The following is a 12,096-nucleotide window of genomic DNA, read 5'->3' as shown; positions in this document are numbered from 1 at the left end:
CCTTCGCCCCCCCCCGCCTCTCTTCTTCTCTATCAAGCACGTACATGAGTTTGAGACCCAGGCAGGGTGCACGGAGCCGTCACACCGCGGCTGTCGAGCTGGGTTCCCCTCTCTGACTTTTAACCGTGTCTGCTAGAGCCTGCTCTCGGACTCTGCCTTGCCGGGGCCCGGGGCGCGGGCAGTGCCAGGTGGCCGCCCGCTCGCATCTGCCTCGCCTCCGGTCTCGGGCGGCCTTTCCACCGTGTTCTCAATTTCCTTCCCAATAGTTCCTGGTTTTAAACATTTTCTCTATCTTGTGATGCTAAGCCAGCATTTTCTACAGTGACTTCAGGACATTCTGGTGGTACGACCTAGCTTAGAGCCACAACTGCGCACGCGTGTTGAGGGTTACTGTTTCCACGTGTACCACGAGGCACTTGCCAATGTAGCACTTATCAAGCCACAGGGTTATAATACGTTAACGTGCAATTTTTTGCCATTCTTTGTAGCCAGCTTAGGTTTGATTCACCTGAATGATTTTCTGTCACGGACAAAGTTTGGCACTTTGCTGTCTTCTATCTTCTCGGGTTATTGGTTTATGCAGCCGCTGGGGATGCAGAACAGGGTGTAGCACAGACCCCACCGGTAGCCTCCCTCTGCCGCAAAAACTGGCCCTTTCTTTTCATATCTTTTAACTGGTTATTAATCCAGGAAGGGATCTTTCCTTCTCTCCTGGTTACTTTTTTCGAAGTTAACTGGAAGCTCAGGTGTAATTGAGGACAGAATATAAACCTTTGGGTTCTTTATATGAGAAGTTAATTAAGCAGGAGGAATCTGGATTGTGTTTGTCTTTTCTTCTTCAGGACAGAAGTTGTCAGTGGGGTAGAACTTTCAAAAATCATGAAGGAACAAGACGATATCCTGTGCAGGCAGAAAAGCGTACCTCCTTCAGATGGTTCAGTCTTTGTTGTGGTGTCTTGGAAATAGCGTGGGTATTTCTGCTAAGCACTCTGCATCTTTAAATACTGTAAGCTCTTTGCATTATTATTTGTTCTCACATTCTGTGAAGCAGGAAAACAGCCAAAGGTGCATAATCTTAATTCTCAGTCCCTTTATATAATTTAACTAGTGTTCAGTGACCTCTAGCTAGAGAATGATATTTTCCTCCCCCCACCCCATCCCAAAAGCCTTTTCAAAATCTATTTTTTACATGACAGCCATACTTTCAGCTATGCCTGAGGTTTTGCCAAGCTTAGGGGAAGGTCAGGACATTATATAAAACAGATCATCTTGCTTCTAGCCACACTCCAATAAAGAAATAAAATAGATCAATAAAGCATGTTGAAGCCATTTATAATCCAGATTTTGGAAATACCTGTTAGCAAAGCACTTGCAGGTATTAACAGAAAATATGTTTTCTTTAAGGATGAGTGGCTGCAATAGCTGCTGTCACTCAGTGACTGAGAGCTTTCTCTGCATGCAGATATCATGCCCAGCTCAAAAATGTGTCATTCAGGTGGCAGTCTTGATATGTGCCTTATTATGGTCAGATTGATAAAAGGAGAAGTATGTCAAAAATCTGATCACCCGTCAAACTAAGCTAACCCTTTTTTGGAAGCTTGGAAATTTTTCAGTGAGATGTGTGTATCTCTGTAGTCCTGATTGGGCAACCACCTTTTTTCCCCTTTGTTGAGATAAAAGGTCAAATTATTTAATCTCTGTTCTCTTGAAGATACAGATGGACAAATAGCAGATACATAAATAATAACAAAATGATCAAATTCGGTAATATGTCATCAGTGACCCAAACAGCAAAATTAATTGCTCTTTTTAAATAAAAGCAACCCAAAATCCTTTCTGTATTCTAGAGCAAGGCATTCCCCAGGGAAAAAGAAAATCCAGAAAGTGCTTAATGCTTGACTTGCTGTGGCATATTTCCTATTATAATAATGAAAAATTCCAATTGTCACCTGCTGTATTTTCTAGCTATTCACCTTTTGTATACATAAATCTTCAAGGGTAAGTTCAGGAAATTAAGATAGAAGCAACAAAAAGAGATCAATATTTGCTATCTTTTTTTAAAAAAGTTTTACTTGGTTTGAATGGATCCTGTTATAAAATATGGTCCATAGTTGACATCCTAGGCTGATCATCCATATTTCAAAGAAGTGGAGAAGAGTGTAGAAACGTGGGCAAGAGTGATTAATTTATTAATTTTTAGGGAAATTATTCTATCATACATTGTTCATGTAAGAAAGAAAATCCCATGTGTGAAACAGTTGCAATACTGTGAAATTTCTTAATCTAGAAAAAATTTCAGGTTTTAAATGAGCTTAATTTTTCTATAGAAGATATTCTTCCAATTCCTGTCCTTGTGATGCTCATAGAAATGTAGGCAAAACTGAATTGCTTTGTCCTGAGAAGGCCAGGACTGAGTAGTCAGCAAAACAAACACTTAATATCTGATTAATTCTAAAGTAAGAGATAAAGCTGCGATAGGACTATGTATTTATTTGTTTATAGTGTTCCTAGCCCATAGTGTTTTGCTGAGCACAGACATGTTGGGTTACTTGTGTTGTAGAGCATGTGTTAGTTTCCTATAGCTCTGGTAATTATAAGTGCAAGAGGTCTACAAAGCAGTAAAGTTACTCCTTCTGCCAGGTGAGGATTGTTTTCTGGGGCAGATGTTACACTTTGATATTTAATATCTTAAGGGTTCAAACTTCCAGAAGAGCATGCGAGTCTGTAACTGTGGTCATCCCCCAGCTTCTCTGCTGTGAGAGCACAAGAAACTCAGCAAAACGAAGGAGAAGTCAACCAGTCCCCTTTGAGCACGTGGGCCGTGGGCAGGAAGTTTAATGCGTTTTCCTGTTCTCCATTTCATCCCATTATTCTCAGTCTCATTTCGCATTACTTCTTGAAATTTAATCCTCACAATGTATGAGTAGTTAATCCTAATGGACGTCTGAAGGGACCTTGAGGGTATATAATTGGGAGTATGTTTCTGTCCTTCCTCAGGAGACAACGGGCACACGCAATCCTTTTTTTGTGTTATGCTGGGAACAAAATACATGACTTTTATGTTTGAGTTCTAATGCCTAAGGCTAAATTTATAGGACTGCCAGTTATTATAGATGTAGTGCTGTTTGTTGAGTGATCAGACTTGTTCTGGAAACTGCTGACATGGATCTCTAGCTCAACAGTTTCTGAAGTTAATTTTCTGAGTAAAGTCTCAACATAACTGCTAGAGCCATTAAGTAACTTCCAAACAGATTTTAACTTGTGATGAAGTTGTTACAGTTTGGAGACATTCCTGAAGTAAATGCCGTCTAGATTTTACATTATGTCACATCCAAAACATATTCCCCGAAAATGGAGACACTCTAACTAGAGGAAACAAATACAGAGAATGGACTTTTTGTTTGCCAGTTATTAATAAGTTTAACTTCAAATCTCAAGTACTTTTTTAAAAAGAAAACCTCATGCTGCTCCGATAAAGACCCTCAAGTAGGTCTTTCTTAATAAATATTGTTCCTACCCCCATTAGCACCTAAAGTGGATAGAAATGAAGCTTGTAAGTGCCGGAGACAGAAGATCAGCAAAACCGTTTCTATTGAAGTCACCAGTTACAAAATGTTTCCCTTTTAAGGCACATCCAAGCATAACAGTAGACTTTAATTGCGTCCTGTTAGAAGGTGGTTTGCTGTTTTCCAATATTTGTTTACATGGACTCTTACTGCAGAAATTTTTAGTTGTTGTTTTGTTTGGTAGGTTTTTTTTTAATTTATTATTCACTTCCAGAAAACTTTAAATGTGAGGTCTTGTAAACTAACCGGTATTTTCATAAAGTGATATGTAGGATTGCAGACCTACATCTACAGCTGTGAAGTTAACAAGCTGTCAAGCATTAGGCATTTAAAAAAATGAAACTGTTGTTTACCCTTAGCTCTCCAGAGATACTGAAATACAGGGTTTGTACCAGTTTTTAAAAAGTCCAATTCTGCAGTACAAGGGGCATTTATTTACATTTTCTTGTCACTTATTTTTTAGTATTATGAATAATACTTTTTCTCTAGACATGTAAAATATAATTGAACCTCGAATATATGCCTGAAAGCATTTTGACAGCAAGTAGTCATTATAAATAGTGCATTAGTGGGCCTTACTTGAAGCTGAATAGTATCAGATTGTTTATATTCAACAAATAGGAATAAGATACCATTTCCTGATACAGAGGAGCGTTCCTTGTGAAGGTGGCTTTGCACGCAGAGCTGTCTGGAAAGCAGAACTCGCTGTCCTGAGTGCAGCACTCTGCTGCTCCTGGATCCCAGACTAATTTTGCTGTGTGGCTCTCTGCCGCTGTCTGTCCGTATACCAGCTCAGTCACCACTGGTGTAGCGATCTCCATCCAGCTCTCCACTGGACAGCGGGAGTTTGCCCTTTGCCTCTTTGGCTGGGATTCATTTGCTTGAATGTAGACCTCTGTGGTGTGTCTCCATCTGAGGAAACTGCTAGACTCCGTTTGCAGTCAATGGAAAGAAGGATGAATGTCTGGGGCATGACTGGTCTCGTTCTGAAGGTAGATATGTGAAACAGGTCAGATGACCCTGGCCCTAAAAATGCCTTTTTCTCCTCTGTCTATTAACAGAGCCTATGATGCAATCTACAGTTGAATGTTATGAAGCCTACCTTACGTGACCTGTCAAAGCTTAGTCATCTAAACCTAAATGTTGGCAGTTAAATATATGTTTTGGGGAAATTCAGAATGGTCATAAACCCAGGAGAAGTAGTAGCCTGAGGAGCAGAAAGCTGTGTATATGAATATTCACCTACTTGCGGTCAAGGCTTGCTTGAAAATGTTGGCCTTTCTCAGTTTACCATGTTGTAAAGTAAAATAATACTGCTTTTTAATTGCAAATGATTTTATGCTTTCTATAAGGTAAACCAGGCCTACAGTCATATAAGAAATAGACCATAAGGTATGGCAAGTCTTTACTCTCTTTGCAGTAGCCATTAAAGATAACTTGATACAAAACCCGATGTGTTAATCCTGATTTTCATGTGTGTTACCATCTATATCTACAGACAATAGGATATTGATTACTGCAATAGCTATTTCTGAATGTACCCTTATTCTGTAAAAAATATTTCCCTTCACTTTCTTTGAAAGTATGTGTATGGAACTAGTCATACATAGCTCCGCCTGAAGAAAAAGGCTGAGGGGTACTCTGTTTCAGGATGTGTCTGTGGAGTAAGATTTGCATCTGTGTGATATTTACATTATAATGCAGCTTTTATGTATTGACCTTTTGGCTCTGGGCAATGTTAAAAATGCTGAATTACCTCTTAGATGCAAAACAGCAGCAGTGTCTCAAATACAAGCTAAAAACATATCACTAATAAACGATCAACTGTTCTCTGTTAACAGAAGCAGTCTGAAGTCCTTCATCCAATTTAAGTGATACCTGTAATAGAAGTTCTCAGTTTGGCCATTGGCATCTAAATCACGCAGGATGAAAGCATGTTAAAATGGTGAACTAATATAGCTGCTTGGGACTGCGAGAAGGAAAAATTAATAAGAGACCATGGGATCAGGGTTGGCTAGCTGTGATTGAAAATTAGAAGTGTTGAGCGCTGTGTGATTTCTTTGGTGTAAATGGAATGAAAGCAATTTTGAAAGCTTAAGAAGTCTGTCTCCCTGTTGCTCTTTGTAATTCAAAGCAAGTGTCTTTGCTGGTAATTTCTGCCAGAGTCTCCTGAAACCCCAATAGTTAGGGAGAATAATTCTGTTTGTTTTCTAAATTCTAATCTTTCTCTCTTCTTATTCCTTCTGAACATGGGAGTCAGGGTTCATTTTAGAGAGGAAATGCAATTTGAATGTGGCATCTAGGTAACTTGCAGAGGAACTCTACAGTGCGCCCTGAAGTCACGGATCCCCTTTCGAGATGCCCGGGGGAACGTGCCACAGCTGCTGGCTAGTCTGGGTGCCTGGATTTCCTTTTGGTGGAGTTGGGATGCAGTTGGACCGTAGGCATGGGCACGGAGGCTGCAATGTGATTTTTTAAAAATTATGCCTTGTTCTGAAGCATCTTGCAATGCGATCTGTCCCAGCCTTGTCCATTTGATACATAGATTTGAGAATTAAGTATATCAAGGGCGGTCTGACTTCCATCTGCTTAAATGTGGCATGCCTTTTTGGTATATTGTATTACACAAATGCAAGAAGAGGAAACCTGACCTTTTTCTAAGATAAAATACTGCGTGTCCCAGTGCCAATGGACTGTGATGGATGATGCAGAGAGGAGTGATTCAGGCACCTAACTGTAGTAGACACCTATACCTGCTGGTATAACCTCTGTATGGCTGGCAGATGTGATACAGGGTCTATGGGATACCCGTGCCCGGTTGGAACATCAGCTGAGGCAGGAAGATACCTGAAAGCATTGCAAATGGACTAGACATCAGTGTCTAGGCACGTGAATTCCTCTTAAAGTGATGAGAATTCAACAGTGACCTCCTGGCCCTTCTTCTGCTTTATTAAGCTCCTTAGTATCACAGGTTCTGATCTCCTCTTCCCTTACTGGCAGAGTAGCCAGACTTTATGTCTGCTAGCACTTCTTTTAAAAAGTCAGCAAGGGCAAATTGGGGATAATATTTTGGCTATCACCATTATAAGGGAAGGATAGCTGGGTTGACATATTTTTACTGTAGCATAATTCATACTCAGAACTCATAATTTCTCATAATAAATAGAAGATTTTCATGTTGTATTTGTTTTCAGTTCACAAAGAAGGGCTATACACTCTTCAAATTGTTCTGTGGCTTTTCTTAAGATGCGTGTAAGTGAATAAATAGGAAAACATCACAGTAAGGTTTCCAGAAGTTGTTTAAACAAGCGCCTCTTTGGTTCCATGCTGTATCAAATCTCCCTTATAAAATGACAGCTGCTACAGCTGATAAAAATGGAAAAGCTATGGTACAGAGAAAAGGTCATAAGTTACCTTAGCACCTATACAATAGTTAACTACTGACCAATAACTACTGTCTGTCACAGAGGGGTAGTAGTTTTTTAAGTGCATGGCCAACACAATCGTTTACACCTTTGTGTAGTCAAAGCAAATAATTCCATTTTATTTTCAGAGAAAACATGTAAAATTATGCCTATTTTCAAATTAATTATTTTATATTTCAAAATATTCCTTCCCTAGAGACAACGTCATTTTCCGTCTTGGGACAAGATGAACGTACAGATGTAAGCTGCTAATACCTCACTTAACTTCCAGCAGTGCCTTAAATGATAAGGATTTAGTCTTGCAAGACTCTGTAAAGCTGGGAGAAATTTTTCAGTGAAAATGGGGGGAAGAGGGGAATCTGTGACATAAATAATTCCTGGTTTTGGACAAACTCTTATTGTGAGGAGTCCTGTAAGGCACAATGTGGCCTAAAGTCATCACGCAGGAAATTTAGATGTGTGAGGGCCTCAGGAAAATACAGTTAGAAATGTACTTCCAGACCTAGTGAGGAAAGGCAGAACTACTCAGGTAAAAGAGTACTACTTGGAATAATACCTCAATAATTCTGCTTGCCGATTAGGTGTGCATTTATTGGCAATTATTTTTGTTCTGCTACTCCCCCCTGAATCTTCTTTGTACTTCCCAGTTTTTCTTTTTAATTATTTCTCTTCTTTGGTCCTAACATGTAGGAGAATTAAACAAGGCTCTCTAGGCTGCGAGTAAGATCAAAATCTGTAAAATGAAATGGCAGATGGAAACGAAACTTTGTTTGAACATTAAACAAAGAAAAATAATTATGATGAAGATCATAATAGTAAGATGAGTCCTCAATTACCGCAGCAGTCTGGCCATGAAACTATAAAAAGGAAAAAAAAAAAAAAATCCACTCTAGCATCTCTCATCTTAATTAAACTGTGTCATTTTAAGTGCTGCCATAAATTTTACCATCAGGTTTGTAAATCCTGACTTTGGGCCTCAGTCTGGTTTCAGATCAGGAGGTGTTATGTCCACACAGGTTTCCGTGGATTTACTTCAGAATAACTTTGATGTAGGAAAGGACTTTTGCCTCTTGTGTAGACCAAAACAAATGTAGTACAAAGAAAGTAGCAGTTGAAAGAAAGCTGCTGCTGAACAACAGAGTATCAATGAGTCTGGATTATAGGTGCTGCAATTAAACTTTTCACTTTATGTACCTTTCTTTAGTGTGTCTATGGTGATGTTTAGTTGCTAGATAGGAGGGGGTGTGTAGACATGAATAATCTGTGAAGGCCCCTGGAACTGGGATGTGCTAGGAGAGCTCATAAGCACTTCTGCCTGGAGCCCAAGAAAGGCTATTTGTAAAATAACATTAATTAATATTAAGAAAAACATACAGTAAAATTTGATGCAAGTTATCCTGTTGGGAATTTTTCTTCTTTTCAATAAAAGTTTTGAATTTAGAAAGAGAAAAGTTGTGCTCAGGACAGTCTAAAGATAATAAAGTCATTTCTTCAAGTGTTTACGGTGTCTTCTGAGAGCAAAACCTCATATTGGTGTGCTTGTTTTAACCTACCGAGTCTCCCCAGCATATGGAAAGATTGAGCTATACAAAGTTAGCTTTGACCACCCCTGAAATGCAATAGTCTCTTAAGAGTGTGCGACTGCATTGGCAAGTTTCAGAGAAGAAATGGAGAAGGTAGGAAGGGAGGGGAGCAGGGGACCTGCAGGTGCTGCCAGTCTTTGAACCACAATTACCTGAGTAGAAATTTAATTAGGGCGCTGTCACTGACACAGTTGATTTTATAAAGTTGCTACCTGATCTTTATTAATCCTAACTGGACTCTGAATTCGTTGTTCCTTTGAAATACCAGCTATTTTATATAATGCCTGTGATGGGCTTTTTGGAATAATCCTAGGTGGTGGCTTTGGGATGGGGAAATGCTCCTAAAGCATATGATGATCTTGGATCCGTTTGTGTAGCCAATAGACGTCTTCAGTTTCCTCTCTTAATAAGACACCATCCTTTCTCTTATTTTCATAGTAGAAAACTGCCTCTGTGATAGCAAAAAGATGTTGTTGGTAACTCTACAACAGGTTGGTGGAACGCAGAAAGGTTATCTCTTGGCTCACCACATCCCTCAGGTATGCAGGCAGTATTTTTTCCAAAATTCCTCCTGTGCTGCCATCAGTGTGTTTGCGACCTTGCAAAATGAAAGAAGGTGTACATACTTGTTCATCTTCAACAGGCTTTCATTTTTGCAGTAAGAACAGCAGTCTTGCTGGGTCCAGATTGCTGTCTCTAGGCTCCAAGAAAACTCTAGGGGATTCACTTGTTAAATCAACCCTTCAATGCATATACATGGAGGTTGCTTTTTTTCTGCAGGGATGAGACTAGCACATCCATTTAGACCAGTGAGAGACCTTTGTTTTAGGAAAATTCTTATTCTCCACAGGGATTTTGTTATATTTATGCAGTAATTTTTACTCATATAAAGCTACATTTAATTTTATGCTTTTTTAATTTTTGTCTTCTATTATAAGCCTGCTAATAGAAACTTCAGACCGTACAGCCTCCTCTATTTTCATGCATTTGGGAATAACTGGAATTTTTCCATCTTTCTCTGTTGAATTTTAAAAGTGACACCATCTTTCCCTTGCATCAGTGCTGAAAAAGCACTGAGGTGCAACTGCAGACTTGAGTAATGACTTAATACCCACCCTCGTCTCCTGTTATATTACCAGAAGAATAATGTAATTGAACATCATTTTGGAAACTTATCAGTGGGATTAAAGAGAGACCAGACGTATTTTGGCTAGTGTGTGACTTTCAGAGATACTTCACACATTGCAGAAAGTTATTAACAGGTTATAGCAGCTATGAAATGTATTTTAAAAGAAAGCTAACTGTATAATTATTTGGCTTTGATGAAGCTGCTGCTGGTGTCAACTGTCTAGCACTAATCTCAACGCTACATTGAAGCAGAATGTAGATAGCTTTACAGCCTTCCATTGTCCTACAGCTAGAAGTACTGGTGCTAATATTGCCTGATATCACTGTTAACACAAAAAATCACTACCTGCCATAGTAAAAATAATAATAATTAAAAAAAAAAAAAGCACAGCCAAGAACATTAGAGACTTCATTGTCAAAAGCTATCCACAGGACATAAGATTAGAAGTACTTACTGCCATGTCCTCATCGCAAAGGTGGTCCTTTAGCAGTTTCCTATTCAGCAAAAAACCTAGCATTGGCATCCCCTGCCATAGCAGCAAGGTGACCGCACAGCTTAGCCTTTTGCTCTGGTTGTTCATATGTGGCTAAAGATTCCCTCGCATGATGGATTTTTCCATATCTTTTCTTACTGCAGTTATTACAATTTTAGAGTTGCTGAATGTTTTGACCTCGTTTGCAGCCTAAGCTGATCCTCTTTCTTTGCGTTCTATTCTGATATTATTTTCCTCCTCTTTTGGTGGCATATTGCTGGGTTTGGGGAGACAATTTTAAGTACCATAAGATCAAGAGCTGGGAATGTGACCGTGACAATTAAATTTTCTTAAGATTTCCTCCTGCTATGCTATAAATTAGTGAAGATGTTTCTATGAAAAAGAAAATATTAATCTTAACATGAAGTGGAGGTAAAACAAAAAAAAACCCCATGTACAGTATTGTTTAATTACCTATAAAGACGATGAATAATTCCGTAACATCTTCATTTTGATTTTAAGTATGTTTGAGTGTGTGATGGACAAAGAAGTGCTAACAGCATAGTCAGAACAAGTAGACATGCTTCCTCATGGACCTCAAATCTTTTTGACCGGACATTCATGACACGCAGTGATATGCGATTTCCAGAAAGAAGACCTGAGTATGAGGCAGCTGTCAGGGGAGAGTGAGGAATGCAGGCATGTGTCGTGTTATGTTCTAACCTTATAAAATGTCCATCTCCCACACTTATTCATATAGAGAGTTTTCAGCGGAGGAGCAGTACAGAAGCTATGCACTGAACTGTAGACTTTAAATGGAAAACCTTGTCTGCTGGCCTGTTTCATATGTTGTTTTTAAAGTAGACTTTAAACACAGGAAGAACCAATCTTTAAGCAGAAGATCTATTCTGCAAAGTAATTCTGTAAAAATCTGAGGAATAAGGTGCTAGAGTTGTCTCAGCTTCTGTTAGGTATTCAGAGTCATACGTGCTGTCCTTGGGGGAAAACGAAACAGAAGTCCATTTTTAACATAAAATCCTGCTAGCCCTGCACAAGTGACATGACTCAGGAAGATGTGCCGTGTTGTATGGTCAAAATGGTCAACAGGTTTGTTTAACTAAGTGCTACTTGCTGTCCACATACCACTGTTGTCTCAGATCCTATGTGTACTTGTGTAACCTCCTCCAAAGTCAGTCATGTTTGCATTGACTTCCGATGTAATTGGTGGCACGCTCTGAGGGCAGTGGGCTGGTGAGAGCAGAACCGCTGAAGGAAACAGAGCCAAGGACTCTGTGCAAAGCTGGGAGCTGGGAAAATGTGTGATTGCATATAGGAGATCAAAACATTAGGTGTAGAGTAGAAATGGAACTCCAGGTCTTCATAAAGCTGCGAACGGTAATAAAAAGTGTATTTCTGGAGATGTTCAGGAAGGATATTCTAAAGCATCTTATTGAATATTCTTCCTCTGACCTCTTCTATGCATTGAGTAAAGTCCCCACTATTGCTTTTCCTCAGTAACTGCGTATTTTTTTTCTCATTTGTTTTGTCCTGAGATGTTGCAACTGTAGTAATTCATAAGACATCTCTGTTCATAGATGGCCTTTGCTTAGACTCAGTTTTGTCTGGCACTGTATTGCCACATGCTTTACTATTACTATGACTTCAGAATTTTTTTTTCTCATAATTCTTACTACTCCTGTGCCATCAGCAATTTTTCCCTGTTTTAACCCATTTCCCACTTCACCAATAAACACAGCAAACAGCATTAGTGTTATTACAATTCGTATCGGGTTTGCGTGGCCAGGTTTTCGTAGCCGGGGGGGGGGACTTCTCTGAGAAGCTGTTAGAAGCTTCCCCTATGTCTGATAGAGCCAATGCCAGCCGGCTCCAAGCCAGTCCCGCCGCTGGCCCAGGCAGCGGC

This window comes from Fulmarus glacialis, unplaced genomic scaffold (assembly GCF_000690835.1).
Source record: "Fulmarus glacialis isolate BGI_N327 unplaced genomic scaffold, ASM69083v1 scaffold2368, whole genome shotgun sequence".
In the NCBI taxonomy this organism is placed as follows: Eukaryota; Metazoa; Chordata; class Aves; order Procellariiformes; family Procellariidae; genus Fulmarus; species Fulmarus glacialis.
The sequence above is the reverse complement of the archived record's forward strand: the minus strand, read 5'-3'. Positions refer to the sequence as shown.